The sequence below is a fragment of the Pseudophryne corroboree genome, chromosome 1 (genome assembly GCF_028390025.1).
Source record: "Pseudophryne corroboree isolate aPseCor3 chromosome 1, aPseCor3.hap2, whole genome shotgun sequence".
Lineage (NCBI taxonomy): Eukaryota > Metazoa > Chordata > Amphibia > Anura > Myobatrachidae > Pseudophryne > Pseudophryne corroboree.
In genome coordinates, this window is record NC_086444.1 from 441,865,887 (window position 1) to 441,883,601 (window position 17,715).

The 17,715-nt window shown below is 43.3% G+C and overlaps 1 pseudogene; it reads left to right on the plus strand.

Moving 5' to 3' along the window:
• Window positions 1-414: 414 nt before the first annotated feature.
• LOC134941328 (5S ribosomal RNA) lies at window positions 415-533 on the plus strand (annotated as a pseudogene).
• Window positions 534-17,715: the final 17,182 nt, after the last annotated feature.

Sequence of the window (17,715 nt, forward strand, 5' to 3'; positions counted from 1 at the left end):
TAAGCTAAGTTGTTTAGTTATACATATGGAAACAGTAGTTTTTAGTAGGTGACCCATTCTACATTGCCGTAATGCAAGAGAGTAAGCTTTGAGGGGCTTTGGTTCCACACTTGACTATTGTTATCAGAGGTTCTGCATATGTTTCTATGTTTAATAGGCCACTGCACCCTATTGCTCTCATCAACTGTAAATATTAAACCCCTATAAGACAGTTGACAGCAGAAGGTGGTGTGTTTAACCTAACTTACTGTCATTACCTGTAGTTCGGTACTTTCTCATTCATTGTCAGATAATCATTCTCTGCAATGTATCCGTAACAGAGACCCAGTGCTAGCTAATTGGACAGCAGAAGTACTACTTTCCTTCTGGTACAATGGTCAATAACCACACTCTCTCATTTGTGAATTTGTAACCCTTTACTGCCATATTTTACTGGCTACGCCAAATCTTGTTTGATCTTGGAAGCAAAGCAGTGATAAGCCTGATCAGTACTTGGATGGGAGACCATTTGGGAATATCAGGTGCAGTAAACATATATCAAATATTGCTGGGGGAACCATCATTATATTTATGTTCAATGCATGAAAAATACACCAACGTTTTGGCAGGGCTGTTTCTAGCCAATTTGGCTCCTAGTGCGAGATTAAAAAATGACCCCCCCCCCTTGACATAAAAAATGCACCCCCCATATAGATATAAAAAGAAAAAGGTATGCGCGAGTGCTCCCGACAAGGGGACATGGCCTCGAAAAAATGGGCATGGTCTCGTTAAAATGGCTGTGGCCTCATCTGACAAGACTACCTTACACCCCAGTTTTTGACCTTGCACTGACAGATCACGGCGACCACAGGAAAAAAAAAATATAATGTGCCATACTCCGCAATGCCCTTGATACATTAAATCCCCACTTTGCACATTATGGCAGGAAAGTGTCCCCATTTTACACATTCCGGCAGCCAGTGTACCCATTTTACATATTCCGGCAGGCAAGAGTCCCCATTTTATACATTAGGCAGGTGGCAGAGGAGTAGGGGGAGGAGAGAGAGAAACTTACGTTTGAAGCGGTTCTTCCCGCTCTAAGGCCCGCCTCTCCCTTGTTGTCGTCATCGCGCCGGCCCTTCCTGTAGCTTGGCTCCCCCTCCTCCCTCTTCCAAAGTACCCAGCTCGGGCGGCGGAGTTTCACAGAATGACGCGATTGCATCGTGATGTCACGACACAACCGCATCATTCCACGAAACTTCACCCCCCGAGCTGGGTACTCGGGAGGAGGGGGAAAGCAAAGAGCACCAGAAGTGCCGCGGCGGGCGTCCCGTGCGGTTGCACGGCTTGCCCGCCACAAGAAACGGCAGTGCGTTTTGAGGCTCACACGCCCCTTCTTCTAGGTGTATTTTTTTTATGCATTGAACATAAATTTGACTTCTTCATCAAGTCTCTGGAGTGTGGCTTCCTGTCTCCCCCAGCAACGGGGGAACTATCATTTTACACAATTCAACAATTCATACTGAGGGCACTGGAGCATCTACTTTGTTAAGTGGAGTGCCAGTCTGAATGTTTTCTGATATATGTATATATATATATATATGTGTGTGTGTGTGTGTGTGTGTGTGTGTGTGTGTGTGTGTGTGTATCCAGCACAGCCACTTACATAGAGTAGGATAAAACAGACACAAAATAATCCTTACCATAAGAAGAGGAAACACCTAGTGAAGTGCCAATTAGCGCGGGACTGCACACCCGGCTGGTGGCGCAGCATATATGAGGTCATAGTGGAGAGCCAATCGTGGGACAATGTCAGACATATTCAAATGTGCCCGTCACCATAGAGATGTCTAAACAGAAGAGCATATGATCATACATAATATACAAAAAGGCAAAGGGGCAGCAGTACAGTGGTGTGAAACTATACAGAGTATAGATTGCCGGTATTTTGACTAATATATATATATATATATATATATATATATATTCACTATGGGAATTTAACTGAGGTCCCAAGGATAGGAAACATCCATACTGATATTGTGATTATTCCTTGTATATTCCAGATTATCCCCGGAGTATTCCAGGCATTTTAGACACTAGAGAAGGTGTTTTGCTATTTCAATCAAAATCCAGTATAATACTATTTTAACTACAAAAGGACTTGGTGTAAGAACCAGTGGCAGACCAACAGTCCATAGCCAGCTAATGGTATTACTGGAGATAAAAAATCTTCTCTCCTATTAAAGTTTTTAAATATTGCTTTCAAGTAACTTCAGATCCTGAATTCAAGCTTCATAACAAGAAATACAGCAGCTATCTGCATTTATAGTAGAGAAACATTCTTCCCTTACGGTTGAATATATATAGCCCTGAAGAAGTCGGAAACGACGAAACGCGTTGAGTGATTATACAAAAAACCTTTGGGAAGCACTTTAAGTATAGGTTTCAATCAATTGTCTGGTAATGTGATCTCTATGAATTTTACAGTATAACTAGTAAATGTTTGTCTTTTTTAAACTTTTTATATGTTTTAAATTAAATTTGTTATTCATATATTCAGTGTACTCTAGACATTCAGTGTACTCTAGACATCATCTTTAATATTTTTTTTGCATATAAAAGCTTAATATATGATAAATCAAATGGTAATGGTGGTGTAATTTAACAACCAAATCACAGGCGCACCTCAGGACCCTCCATCTTTTATATATATATATATATATATATATATATATATATAATATGTATGTATGTATGTATGTATGTATGTGTGTGTGTATATATATATATATATATATATATATATATACACACACAAGAAGTCCGGCACTCCACTAGTTAATGAAGTAAATGCTCCGGTGCCCTGCTCCCATAGACAAATGTAAGGCAACCAAGACAAGCTGGCACTCATGGAGACTTAGAAGAACAGGAGACACAGTTTGAGATGTCAATGTTTCAGAGCTTCTGCCCTTTTATCAAGACCAACTGTAAAAGAACAAATACAAAACATTTATACTTTACCAGACCCCTCATGCATGATCCATCCATGGCGCCCGCAGAGACCCGATGACGTCATTGGCGCTATCTAGCGATACAGAATGTGTCGAGGGTACCTCGTCAAAAAACGTGAAAAAAACCCCCAGTGGGGGTAACTACTCGAGTGGCAAGAGATCTCAAAGGCCCTACACCCGCTGAGGTGGACAATGGGCAAGGAAAATCCAGAAAAGCCAAGAGCAAGAAAACATAGTGTTTAATCTGTCAACTCGCTCACTAACACCAGACGAGCTGTCCGTGCTGAATAAAGGTTTATCTTTTGTTCCAACCAAAAAGCCTGACACCTTTAATAATAAAGTTGACCTATATAAATTCTGCCATAGAATACGACTGATGGAACATTTTGGAGAGGATTCCCCTCTATTGTCACAGGACTTTCCGCTACAGAAACCCTCCACCTATGATCCAGTTTCCTCTAATTTGAACATCAAATGTTTTATTAATCATATGAATAATGTCTATGAAAATCCCCAGATACAGAAAAATATCCATGTCAACAATATGACTGCTGCGGAACGTTCAGCATTGAACAATCTAGCCAGTTATAAGGACATTGTAATCCACTCAGCGGACGAGGGTGGGAGCATAGTGGTCCAGGACCTTGTGACCTATAAAACAGAAGTGTACAGCCAGCCTGCAGACGAATCAACCTATCAATTATTGGCAACAGACCCAACTTCCACATACAAAGCGGAAATCGATGACATTTTGAATAAGGCAGTTGTGATAACATCAACAACTTAAAGAATAAGGAAACATTAACGCAGGACTGGCCAGTTATACCGGTCTTATATACCATTCCTAAACTTCATAATAATCCCTTAAAACCGCCCGGAAGACCGATTATTGCGGCCCGTGACTCCCTTTTCTACAACATATCTAAATATCTGGACTTCTTTTTGCAGCAGATTGTACAAAATCAACAGGTATGCCTTAAAGATACAACAGCCTTTCTGTTACAATTAGAGGAGTTATCTCCATTACCCGACAACTATTTGATGTGTACCATCAATGTGATTAGCTTATACACCAACATCCTCCCCATCAAAGAGGTATTGAGGCTATTAGGCGTTGCATCACCAGCAGCCACAATTACAAGGGACCAGATATTGACTTCTTCATCCAGCTTTTGGAACTGACCCTTACAATTATTTTATTTTTGATGGGAAGATCTATCGACAGAGCTCAGGCTGCGCGATGGGGTCGTGCGTAGCTCCGAGCTTTGCTAACATCTTTATGCGAGAAGTGGAAAATGACTTATTTTTTTCTAATCCCAATGTAGCTTGTAACATCAAGTCATATTTCCGATATATAGATGACATCTTTGTTCTGTGGTCAGGCTCACAGGATAGCTTCCAGCAGGCCATGCAGGACATCAATGAATTAGATGCATCTATCAAGTTCACGTTCGCAACCAGTTTTAAGGAAATTCATTACTTAGATGTAGCTGTTAGACAGGATCATCTCCACTGTCTCCACATCTCCGTGATCGTGAAAGACACAGACAGGAACACTACCCTACATGCCAACAGTCATCACCCTCTTGCTCTCAAATGGGGATTACCATACTCTCAGTTCATCAGAATCAGTCGCATTTGCAGTGACCGAACCGAGGCCATCAAACAAATGGACATCATGATGCATAAATTCCTTCAGAGAGGATACAAATTGAAGTACCTGAAGAATGCCAAAAACAGGGCACTGGTGCAGGATCGCTCTAGCTTATTACAAAAATCACAAAATGTGAAAAAACCTAATTGCATAGTGTGCCCACAAGACTTTTCTACTTCCAGTCTGGAAGTTATGCATAAGGCGAAACAGATATGGCCAATCATCACCCAAGACAAACAACTGGGGTCATTTAAGAAGACCACCATATTACCCTCTTATCGTCGAGAACGCAACATCAAGGACTCTGTTGTACACAATTACATTACTCATTTTAAATCTATACCAGCTACACATTTCCTAACTAGGAAGCCGGGTAATTACAAGTGCCTTGGCTGCACAACGTGCAGTAGTCTGGAACCGGGTGCAATCTTCCATCATCCTAGATCGGGCAAGGAGTTAAAGATTAAACATCCATACACGTGTACAAGTCGATACGCTGTATATTATATCAAGTGCCCCTGTGGGCTCCTATACATCGGCAAAACTATCTGACAATTTAAAGAAAGAATAGCATTGCACCTGTCCAGCATACGGGCAGCCTTAGATAGATTTGAATCTTAGTCATCTCTACTGTATTATTTATAGAGTTAATACTTATTAGTTATATCATGCCCTTAGTGTGGTATATTACTGGTTAATGTTATAATCGACTTGTGGCTACTTTGTGTACTTTGGTTTTATTGTGATTTACTTTGTAGTATTGCATGATATCTCCTTCTGGGCTCTATATTACATTGCTGTACCCACAGTCACTGTAACATATCATGTTTTTATTCCTGAAGCCATCCCGGGTTTCCATGGTGATGGGTCACTCTTGTTGTTACTCCACGCCCCCCTCTGATGCCGGGTCGCCGTCGCTGGCGAGCGCCAATGACATCATCGGGTATCTGCGGGTGCCGTGGATGGATCATGCACGTGGTGTTTGGTTATGTATAAATGTTTTGTATTTCTTCTTTTACAGTTGGTCTTGATAAAAGGGCAGAAGCCTTTAAACGTTGACATCTCAAACTGTGTCTCCTGTTCTAAGTGTCCATGAGTACCAGCTTGTCATGGTTGCCTTATACATAGATAGATAGATACATACATACATACATACATACATACATACATACATATATATATATATATATATATATATATGTGCGGAATCTTGGTGTTGCCACGGAAGTTATCTTAAGCATGTACAGTATTATTAGTATATATTCTCTAGCTCTTTAGTCCATATTTTCCATTCTCTCCCTTCGCCGCCTATATATATATATATATATAGAGAGAGAGAGAGAGAGAGAGAGGCGAGGGATGTTTGGAGAAAGAGAAAAATAGATCTTCTTTATAATGATAATATAAGAAAAACATCTTCAGGATGAAACACCTTGAACTTGAAATTGCAATTATACTTACCCCAGTCCATTAATTTCATATGATGAGTGATTTTTTTCCATATTATTATTACTATTATCGTGAATTTTTATTCTATATTTTTCCTTTATAGTATATATGTATTTATATATTTTGATGGTTGCTACTGTATATATAGTGTATTCTTCCTAGTATATATATTTTGCCATTGACTAGTATTTTGTACTGATACAAATTGTGGGAATAAAGGGTTAAAATTAAAGATAAAATACATGGGCAATGATCTGATAAAGAGGTATTTACATAATTGGTCCATCAGAGTGTGAAAGGATACAAAGACACAAGGGCTGAGAAATGCATCAAGCTTTTCTCCTTTTTAAGTGACGTGTGCAGACACTTCCTTCCTGCACCTACAGCACCCAGCTACAGGCTTTTGGCTCAGCACACTGACAAACCAGAATCAGCGGCTGTACTATACAGTGGATAACAGTGCCACGCAAGACATCAGAATCTGCACTTTTTCACAATTTTTTTTAACAAATTAGCTACTCCTAGCAGAATCTCAGCTGCAGGTCAGATTTAGCAGCTGCTGTGTTATTTTGTCATGACTGTTGACATTTCGACTGCGTATCTCTTGAGTATGTCGACATTTTGATATTTGCCTTATAATTTATCTTTATTTTAAAGGTCGATGTTTTAACTGTGTCTACATTTTAACTGTTGACATTTTGAGCCTGTCATCATTTAAAACTGTCAATATATTGATTGTCTAAAATATGTCCATGTCTAAATTATGTACCTGGTAGACATTTTTACTGTTGACATACTGTGTAGTCCATGAATTCATAAATATTGTGCTTGTCACCATTATGGTGTCTATGTTTTTATTGTCTAAGTTTTAACCCTACTCTGGTACCATGAATAAAGTTACATTGACAGTATGTTGTCAAATTGACCGCATAGTATAAAAACTTACTACAGTACATAATCTCAATAAAAACACTGTTTATTACAATATTTAGTTTTTGTCCAAATTATATTATACAACAAACGTTTGTACTCAAATCTCAACAAACTGAGGTATATTTGTCTTAAGGTGGCCATACACTAAGCCGAGGTATCGCATGCAGCCTCACATGCGATACCTTGGCAACTCCCCACCGGTGGCTATATCATATATGATACAAAATATGCAGCCATTTTGCATATAATGTTTCGCATGCAATCCTATTCACTGCTCAGGGATACGATGTATCCTTAGTGCAGCAGTGACAATCTCCGGATCCGATTTGATACGCCCAGTACCACGCATCAGATCAGAATCAGAAGTAAATGACACGAGATTTGACACTTTTCACATGATTTATCATCCCAATGAGTTCCAGGGCCGAATCATACTAGTGTATGGGCCTTTAGGAACTTTTAAATAGAAGCAGATACAGAATATGTATTACAAAATCCAAATAGTATTGGCCCTCATTCCGAGTTGTTCGCTCGCAAGGCGAATGTAGCAGAGTTACACACGCTAAGCCGCCGCCTACTGGGAGTGAATCTTAGCTTCTTAAAATTGCGACCGACGTACGCGCAATATTGCGATTACAAACGAGTTAGCAGTTTCTGAGTAGCTCCAGACTTACTCTGCCTGTGCGATCAGTTCAGTGCTTTTCGTTCCTGGCTGATGTCATAAACACACCCAGCGTTCGCCCAGGCAGTCCCACCGTTTCTCCGGCCACTCCTGCGTTTTTTCCGGAAACGGTAGCGTTTCCAGCCACACGCCCCTAAAACGCCGTGCATCCGCCCAGTAACACCCATTTCCTGTCAATCACAATGCGAACGTCGGAGCGATGAAAATGCCGTGAGTAAACTTACTTTCTTCATAGTAAAGTTACTTGGCGCAGTCGCAGTGCGAACATTGCGCATGCGCACTAAGAGAATTCTCACTGCGATGCGATGAAAAACTCCGAGCGAACAACTCGGAATGAGGGCCAGTATTGCACAACACTTCATGTGTAAGTTTCTGATTATTTTACATTACTGTAGGCCTTACTTTTTACTGCTGGCATTGGTTACCCAACCAATTGCTCTTTGCACACAAACTTACTGCACTCCAGGGACGTGCAGTGAGCTAAATGGCTTAGGAGGCACTAGTTAGCACCAGAGACAGATTTAAATGCAATATATGAGCCAAAGGGTACATATGGGCATTATACACAGGTGCAGCATTATAAACCCCTGGAAATTTCGTGAGTTTTGATCTGAGAGGTGCGGAAAAGATTGCAAGGTGAGGCACTGCCTCACCTGCCATAGACTTTTACTGCAGAGTTTTGGCTATAAAAATGATTAGAATAATGCAAAGAAGATAGTTCAAACATATGCTTTGTATTTTACATATACTTTATACAATCAAAACTCTGGTGCAAACGTAAGTATGACAGGAAAGGCTCTGCCTCACCTGCTTCACCTCACCGCACGTCACTGCTGCACTCATTACAGATTAATTTGGCTATCTTGTACTTTTGATCTGAGACAAATGTAGCATCACTTAATTTGCCTATGATTGCCAGAATGTCTTTGCTTGACAATCTCTGTCGTTTTGCCATTGTGTTAAGCTGTGCATGTCACAGAACCTCAAAAAAGTAAAAAAAAATGGTATATGTGACACAGAGGGAACTGAGGGGTCTATTTGCCCCCAAACGGAAATAAACATAAATAAAAAATTTAAATAAAGACATGAAAACTAGCAAGAGTGTACCACATTGTTAGGAAGGCCTTATGAAAAACTATGTGAAAGCAGAGGTCACTAATCGTTATAGTTAAAAAAAGACATGGGCCAAAGAGGAGTGGGGTCACATAGACCTCATGGTTCCACTGTTAAGATCTCCTGCTCTGTGCTGCCACGTCGCCATGGCAACCGGGAGGCAAGTGTTAGCGAAGTAACCTGAGCGCAGATGATACTCCGGTCCGGGTTTTTACTGTGTAGTGGTTACAGGCTCTGTGCACGGCAGGGAATCCGGCGCTGGTTTTGTGCTCACAGTCTGTGAGGTCTGAGTGGGGCGTGGACAGCACCTGCTATATAAACCATCCTCTCAGGCTAGGCAAATGCTGCTGAATCTTTGTTTGTTAGTCAGTTCCAGAGAGTTAGCTAGTACTGTGTGGCTTTGTATTTACTTGTTGCTTACTGCGAATAGGCCTTGGGATTCGGTACTTCATTCTGCCAATCCGGACCTAGCAGTAAGACTGGAGTCAGTTGTTTGATCTGCTGGGGTTCTTTTGCTATTCTGTGAACCCAGCAGGTTTGCGGCTGTACTCTCAGACCTGCTTGCTTAATCCTCCCTCACTGTGCAGGGCGTCCAGGTGTCAGTTTAGTGGCAGTAAGCTGAACCTGTGCCCTGCAAGTGGGGGTTAGGATTGTGGATACTCTCCTTGTGTCTATATTTCTATCTCTGACTAAGGAGTTTATTCCCACACCCATTGGTAACCCTTTGGGGTTTTTTCTGTTGCTCTTAGCAACATCATTTCAGGTGCTCCACATGTTAAATCACTACACATCGCTTCATTGTCCGCTCTATCCCATCTGAGCATTCCTGACACTAGGGAGACACCCAATTCCTGAGCCTTTGGGCTTCTCCGTTCACTTTGTGTTTATTAGTTATTCCATCACCTCCTGTGTATGTTATGTTATACTGTCCGTGAGTTCGTTTGCTTCGCTTCCCTCTCTGTTCATACACCGGTATACTCCTGTAAGCACTGGTGTGCGCAACATATTCAGCAGCCCTACTCCTGTTGAAATTTTGTGGGAATATGGAGCATACCCCTCAAAATACTTTGCAACAGGTGGTCAATCAGGTGCAGGTCCTGACTCGACAATTTAATGAGATGTCCATTAAAATGAACACCCCGCCGGCCGCTAGCGGAGCTCCCGCAGCAGCAGCGGCAAGTTCAGGGGTTAAGGAGACGAAAGTAAATCTCCCGGATCGTTATTCTGGAGATCGCTCGCAGTTCTTTTGTTTCAAGGAGAGCTGTAAGCTATATTCAGGCTTAGGCCCCAGTCTTCTGGGTCGGAGATTCAGCGGGTGGGCATGGTGATTTCCTTGCTACAAGGAGACCCACAGGTCTGGGCATATGGGTTACAGCCTGACTGTCCGTCGCTTAAAAGTGTTGATGCTTTTTTTACGGCACTGGGCATTTTGTATGATGACCCTGACAAGATGGCTTCAGCCGAGGCTCAGATTACGGTTCTTAAGCAAGGGCGACGGCCAGCTGAGGTTTATAGTACGGAGTTTCGGAGGTTGGCTCATGATACCCAGTGGAATGACCCAGCCCTGAGAAACCAGTACCGAAGGGGCTTTTCTGACCAGATAAAGGACCAACTGGTACAATATCCCTCGCCTGATAGCTTAGATCAGCTCATGCAGTTATCCATCCGGGTGGATAGACGGCTGAGAGAGCGTAGGCTTGAAAGGGAGACCGCAGTTTCCTTTTTTCCCAAGGGAACCTCAGACTCTGAGGAATATTCCGAGGAGCCTATGCAGATTGGGGCTACCCGCCTCTCCTCGCGTGAGAAGACGCGGAGGAGACAGCAGGGTTTGTGTTTGTACTGTGGGAATAAAGGTCATGTTGTAGTATCATGCCCAGAAAAACCGGAAAACTTCAGGGCCTGAGGGTGATGGGAAATATCCTGTCAGGCCAGAAGTCAGAATTTCCTAAAAAGACTTTTCTCATTCCGGTGACTTTGGAGATCCTCTGTCAAACTGTCAAGACTGAGGCCTTTGTTGACAGTGGGGCCGATGGGGTTTTCATGGACCGTCAATTCACCCTGGAACACTCTGTTCCCTCAGTACCTTTGGCATCAGAGATTGAGATCTGTGGGTTAAACGGGGAACCATTGTCCCAGGGTAAAATTACCTCCTGCACCAGCCAAATTCCTTTGTTTATTGGAGCCACACACTCTGAAAAATTGTCTTTTTATGTGACTGTCTGTTCTTTTGCCCCATTGGTTTTGGGGTTACCCTGGTTAAGGGCCCATAACCCTCAATTTGACTGGGTCTCTGGGGAGATTCTTAGTTGGGGTAGTGATTGTTTCAGGAGTTGCTTGAGCCTTCCAGTCAGGCTCTCGCAGCTAAGTTTGCCAGGATTGCCAGGATGTTATGCAGATTTTGCGGATGTGTTCTCCAAAAAAGTTGCGGAGGTACTACCTCCCCATCGCCCCTATGACTGTGCCATTGATTTGTTGCCGGATGTTAAGCTTTTCAAGAGCATGTTGTACTCCCTGTCACGTCCTGAGACTCAGGCTATGGCAGAGTACATTCAGGAGAACTTGGCTAAGGGATTTATCAGACCCTCACAGTCCCCAGTTGGGTCGGGGTTCTTTTTCGTGGGTAAAAAGGACGGTTCGTTGCGACCCTGCATCGACTTCAGGGAATTGAACCGCATCACGATTAAAAACTCGTACCCACTGCCTCTCATTTCGGTTTTGTTTGACCAGCTTCGTACTGCCACCATTTTTTCTAAGATTGACCTACGCGGTGCTTACAATCTAATCCGAATAAGAGAGGGGGATGAATGGAAGACTGCCTTTAATACCCACTCAGGGCATTATGAGTATTTGGTGATGCCTTTTGGGCTCTCTAATGCCCCGGCAGTCTTCCAGGAATTCATGAACGATGTGCTCAGGGAATATTTGGATAGATTCTTAGTTGTTTATCTAGATGACATCCTAATCTTCTCTCATTCCCTGGAGGAACATCGGAAGCATGTACGCTTAGTCCTCCAGAAACTCAGAGACCACCAGCTTGGGGCGAAGCTGGAGAAGTGCGAGTTTGAAGTCCAGCAAATCGCATTTCTAGGGTATATTATCTCCTCAGAAGGTTTCCAAATGGAGGGTTCTAAGGTACTGGCAGTCCTGGATTGGGTGCAGCCCACTAGTTTGAAGGCGCTTCAGCGTTTTCTGGGCTTTGCGAATTTTTATAGACGGTTTATCGCTGGATTTTCGTCTATAGTGGCCCCCTTGGTGGCACTCACTAAGAAAGGGGCGGATGTTGCTCACTGGTGTTGTGAGGCCAAAGCGGCCTTTGCCCGTCTCAAAAGGGCATTTGTCTCGGCCAAGGTGCTGCGACACCCAGATCCAGAGCGTCCTTTTGTGGTAGAAGTGGATGCCTCTGAGATAGGTATTGGGGCAGTGCTCTCTCAGATGGGGGTGTCTGATAATCGCCTTCATCCCTGTGCTTACTTTTCCCATAAATTTTCGTCTGCCGAGATGAATTATGATGTGAGTAACCGGGAATTGTTGGCTATAAAGGATGCACTCGGGGAGTGGAGACACTGGCTTGAGGGGGCTAAGTTTGTGGTCTCAATTCTCACCGACCATAAGAATCTGGCATATTTAGAGTCAGCGAAGCGGCTCAATGCCAGGCAGGCACGATGAGCTTTGTTTTTTGCTCGCTTTAATTTTTTGATAACATATCGCCCTGGGTCAAAAAACATCAAGGCTGATGCGCTCTCGCGGAGTTTTGCTCCAGTTCAAGAGACCACCGAGGAGCCATTGCCCATTGTGTCCCCATCATGTATTAAAGTGGGCATTACCCAGGACCTCTTGTCATTAGTCCTTAGAGCACAGGAGCAGGCTCCTCCAGACCTTCCGGTAGGTCTCTTGTTTGTGCCTCCTAGGTTAAGACAGCGAGTGTTCCTGGAATTCCATGCCAAGAGGTCGGCAGGGCATCCGGGTATTGCCAGAACTCGGGAGTTGCTGTCTAGGGCGGTGTGGTGGCCCTCGGTGGCTAGGGATGTGGATCAGTGGGTTCGGGCATGTGACGTTTGTGCCCGAAATAAAACTCCTAGAGGGGTTCCTGTCGGCCCATTACATCCACTCTCTATTCCGTCTAAGCCATGGACCCACATTTCCATGGATTTTGTGGTGGACTTGCCCAAATCCTCGGGGATGACAGCCATTTGGGTTGTCGTTGACAGGTTTTCGAAGATGGCGCATTTCGTTCCACTGGTTGGGTTGCCATCGGCCAGACGCCTGTCTGAGTTATTTATGCAGCATGTTGTGCGCCTCCACGGGTTGCCACTTGATGTGGTCTCTGACCGTGGATCCCAGTTTGTGGCCAAATTCTGGAGGGCATTTTGTTCTGATCTCCAGATTTTTGTGAGCTTGTCGTCAGGCTACCATCCACAGTCTAATGGGCAGACTGAGAGGGTGAACCAGTCCTTGGAGCAGTTTCTCAGGTGTTATGTCTCCAAGTGTCATACTGACTGGGTTGCTCATCTGTCCATGGCGGAGTTTGCCTATAACAACGCGGCTCACTCTGCTACAGGGATCTCTCCCTTCCTTTGTGTGTATGGGCATCATCCTAAGGCCAATTCTTTTGACCCCCTGGATTCCACGTCTGGTGGTTCCTCTGTTGTTTCGGTCCTTAGGGGTATTTGGAGGAAAGTGAAGAAAGCCCTTGTGTCTGTGTCATTAGTGACCAAAAGGGTTTTTGATAAGCGGAGAAGACCCTGCAGCTTCAAATTAGGAGACGTCTGGTTGTCCACCAAGAATTTGAAGTTGAGACAGCCATCTCATAAGTTTGGCCCCCGGTTCATCGGCCCTTATAAGATCACCAGGGTTATCAATCCGGTGGCATTTCAGTTAGATCTGCCCCGTTCATTGGGTATCAATAAAACATTTAATTGTTCCCTTTTAAAACTGGCGGTTAGTAATCCTTCTTCCAGTGGAAGACCTTCTCCTCTTCTGATACGGGGTCAGAGGGAGTTTGTGGTTGAAAGGGTTCTTGACTCCAAGATGGTTTGGGGTCGGCTGTCATTTTTGGTGCACTGGAAGGGGTATGGCCCGGAGGAGCGGTCGTGGGTGCGCAGTTGTGATCTTCATGCCCCCAGACTGATACGCTCTTTCTTCTCGCAGTTCCCCGATAAACCCGGTGGTAAGGGTTCTTTGACCCCTCGTCAGAGGGGGGGTACTGTTAGGATCTCCTGCTCTGTGTTGCCACGTCGCCATGGCAACCGGGAGGCAAGTGTTAGCGAAGTAACCTGAGCGCAGCTGATACTCCGGTCTGGGTTTTTACTGTGTAGTGGTTACAGGCTCTGTGCACGGCAGGGAATCCGGCGCTGGTTTAGTGCTCACAGTCTGTGAGGTCTGAGTGGGGCGTGGACAGCACCTGCTATATAAACCATCCTCTCAGGCTAGGCAAATGCTGCTGAATCTTTGTTTGTTAGTCAGTTCCAGAGAGTTAGCTAGTACTGTGTGACTTTGTATTTACTTGTTGCTTACTGCGAATAGGCCTTGGGATTCGGTACTTAATTCTGCCAATCCGGACCTAGCAGTAAGACTGGAGTCAGTTGTTTGACCTGCTGGGGTTCTTTTGCTATTCTGTGAACCCAGCAGGTTTGCGGCTGTACTCTCAGACCTGCTTGCTTAATCCTCCCTCACTGTGCAGGGCGTCCAGGTGTCAGTTTAGTGGCAGTAAGCTGAACTTGTGCCCTGCAAGTGGGGGTTAGGATTGTGGATGCTCTCCTTGTGTCTATATTTCTATCTCTGACCAAGGAGTTTATTCCCACACCCGTTGGTAACCCTTTGGGGTTTTTTCTGTTGCTCTTAGCAACATCATTTCAGGTGCTCCACATGTTAAATCACTACACATCGCTTCATTGTCCGCTCTATTCCATCTGAGCATTCCTGACACTAGGGAGACACCCAATTCCTGAGCCTTTGGGCTTCTCCGTTCACTTTGTGTTCATTAGTTATTCCATCACCTCCTGTGTATGTTATGTTATACTGTCCGTGAGTTCGTTTGCTTCGCTTCCCTCTCTGTTCATACACCGGTATACTCCTGTAAGCACTGGTGTGCGTAACATCCACACAAGGGTTAAATAAGTTATGTATCCAACCCAAAAAATACATATCTCATAAATCAAACCATGTTTTGCAAATAATTGGGTCTTTTTAACATTTGTGTAATTCATTTTTTACTTGCCCACTATGGCCTTTTAAAGAACATTGGATAAGTATGTCATACTGTACAAACATTCAACACATCCAGGAACTCTCAATTACATGATTTATGAGGCATTTTAAATACAACAGGAACATTATTGAAACCAAAACGCGTGAGCAAATACTCATAATTCCCTGTATGCACACTGAAAGCTCTATTCCAATCTTCTCCATGGCAGATACGGATTAAATTGTATGCACATCTGCTTTTACTTGGTCAAACAGTTCAGGGATCAATGGTAGTAGAAATTACATTTTTACAGCACTACTATTTCAGCCTCTCTTCATCTGCCATCTCTATATTGACAATAAACAACTCACTCCTAATGGAAATTTTGATAACTAATGAATCCCTTTTCCAATTTATTTTTATATATACTGGTGTGGTACCTCCAAGAGTTCTAATGGGCCTTGATACTTAGGGAGTAGGAAAAGCTATGTCCCCTTTTTGTAGGAAGTATGTAATGTACTTTCTTCTAGGAGGCCAGTAAGAAGAAAACCAGCCAAGAAGAGGAGAGAGGATGAATGCGACAATGGAACAGCCAATAATGTTCCTAAGGGCTGAGTCCCTTCCAATCAACTAAGAAATGCAGGACACCCCTGTAGATTGTGTAATACAGAACCTTGATGACATCAAATTCCTCTTGTTGATTCACTAGATTTGGAATCGGTGGATAAAGGGATGTAAGCTGTTGATAACTACAGGTTTCATTAAGAAGATAATAAAAGTTTTTGAAATTCTCAATGATGTTTGAAGAGTCATAAGTCACTAAATTGTTAACTTGAGATATCTTATAATACCCAATGAATTGTGAGATTCATTTCTTGCTCTGTACTCCAAGTTGAAGAAAATAAGTAGACAACTACTGTAAATTACTATCAGTTTTGTAATTATTCGCCAACGGAGTTTAGGATATTCTCTTTATGTCTGTATAAGTCATGTCCAGATGGGCAAAAAGTTCAAAAAGAGTGAATAAGCAGCTGGTGCTTCAATTAAGAATGTTGATGACAATGTGAAAAGACATGGATGACACCCTTACACAAAGGCTGAAGGGTTACATACTGTAGTATAGTAAGAGTTCCATTCAGTTATCTTGGTTAGAGGAGAGGTAGACTACAAGAACATTTTCAAGATCTTGGTTAACACTTTCTATTATATGGTTAAGAGAAATTACAAAGGGATTACAAAAATTATGCAAATTGAATGCTACGATCTGACATTATTTTTTATGGGCATCCGTGGAAGTGGAGAATGTCTTTAAATATACTGTAATTGTTGCTAATACAGCTAAGTCTTTGTTGCAAAGTCTAAAAGACAATTTATGGTAAATATACATATTTCAAAATAACTTCAACTTCTCCCCATACTAACTGTAGTATAGTGGCAAACAAATTAATCATACAATAGTTTGATATAAAAGGAAACAGTAATATATTGAAGAATGAACTAAAAAATGGAAATATAATACTTCCTTTTAAGTAAACTATTTAGTTAATGGGTCATGAAATACTGTAAATATAACAAGCTCCACGATGAGACATGTATTTCATATCCACAATTATAGCTGTCATATAGCTTTGTTTTATCAGTTCCTGGGAGCAGAGGCGTAACTAGGGTGGGTCGAGCAGGGCACGTGCCCTGGGCACTATATGCAGACCTGACAGTGGAGGGCGCCACCAGGGCAGTGTATACAGTGTGATTTTTATATTGCGTCCTATTGCTACTGTGGCCCCGATGCCCCTGCGGGAGCTGTTGTAGCGCATAAGGGCCTCCCGGCCGAAGACGCGTGTCCGTGGGATGCTGGACGGGACAGGTGACGCTGTCTCTTACAGCTGCCTGTTCCTGTGGTGTCTCTTACTGCTGGTTCCGCCAAGCTCCCTCTCTGCATCGGCGCTGTTCCCGGCCGTCTTCTCTGCATCGGCGCTGTTCCTGGCCGCCCTCTCTGCATCGGCGCTCTTCCCGGCTGCCCTCAGCCATGGGGACAAGGAGGCCTTGCTGCTGCTGCTGGAGGCCTGCTTCGGGCTGGCCTATCTGGGGGTGGTCGCTGCCTTCCTCAATACCCGAGCCAGCGGGGCTGGAGCCTCATTACCAGTACAGATCTGTGCCCAGGTCTGTCTAATGTGTGTGCCACATATATTTTATGTATTGTGTATGTGTGTTCCTTGTTTATATTATGTACTTTCTGTGTGTGTAACATGTATGTAATATGTAGTGTGTGTGTGACATGATGTATGTATTAAGCGCTCTCTGTGTCAAATGTATGTATTATGTACTCTGTGTGGGACACATGTATGTATTATGTACTCTGTGTGTGTGACATGTATTATGTGCTCTCTGTGTGTGACATGTATGTAGTGTGTGTGACATGATGTATGTGTTATGTGCTCTCTGTGTGTGACATGTATGTATTATGTAGTGTGTGTGTGTGACATGTATGTATTATGTGCTGTGTGTGTGTGTGAGTGAGACATGTATGTATCATGTACTGTGTGTGTCATGCATGTGTCTCCGATAGGGTGCTGTTTTACATACTGTACACTGTAGATCTGCAATAGTGTCCTATGGGTGCTGTTAGTGTGTATAATACACCTCTGGTACTGTACCATATATCACATATACACACACGCACACACAGATGTAACAGCACCACATA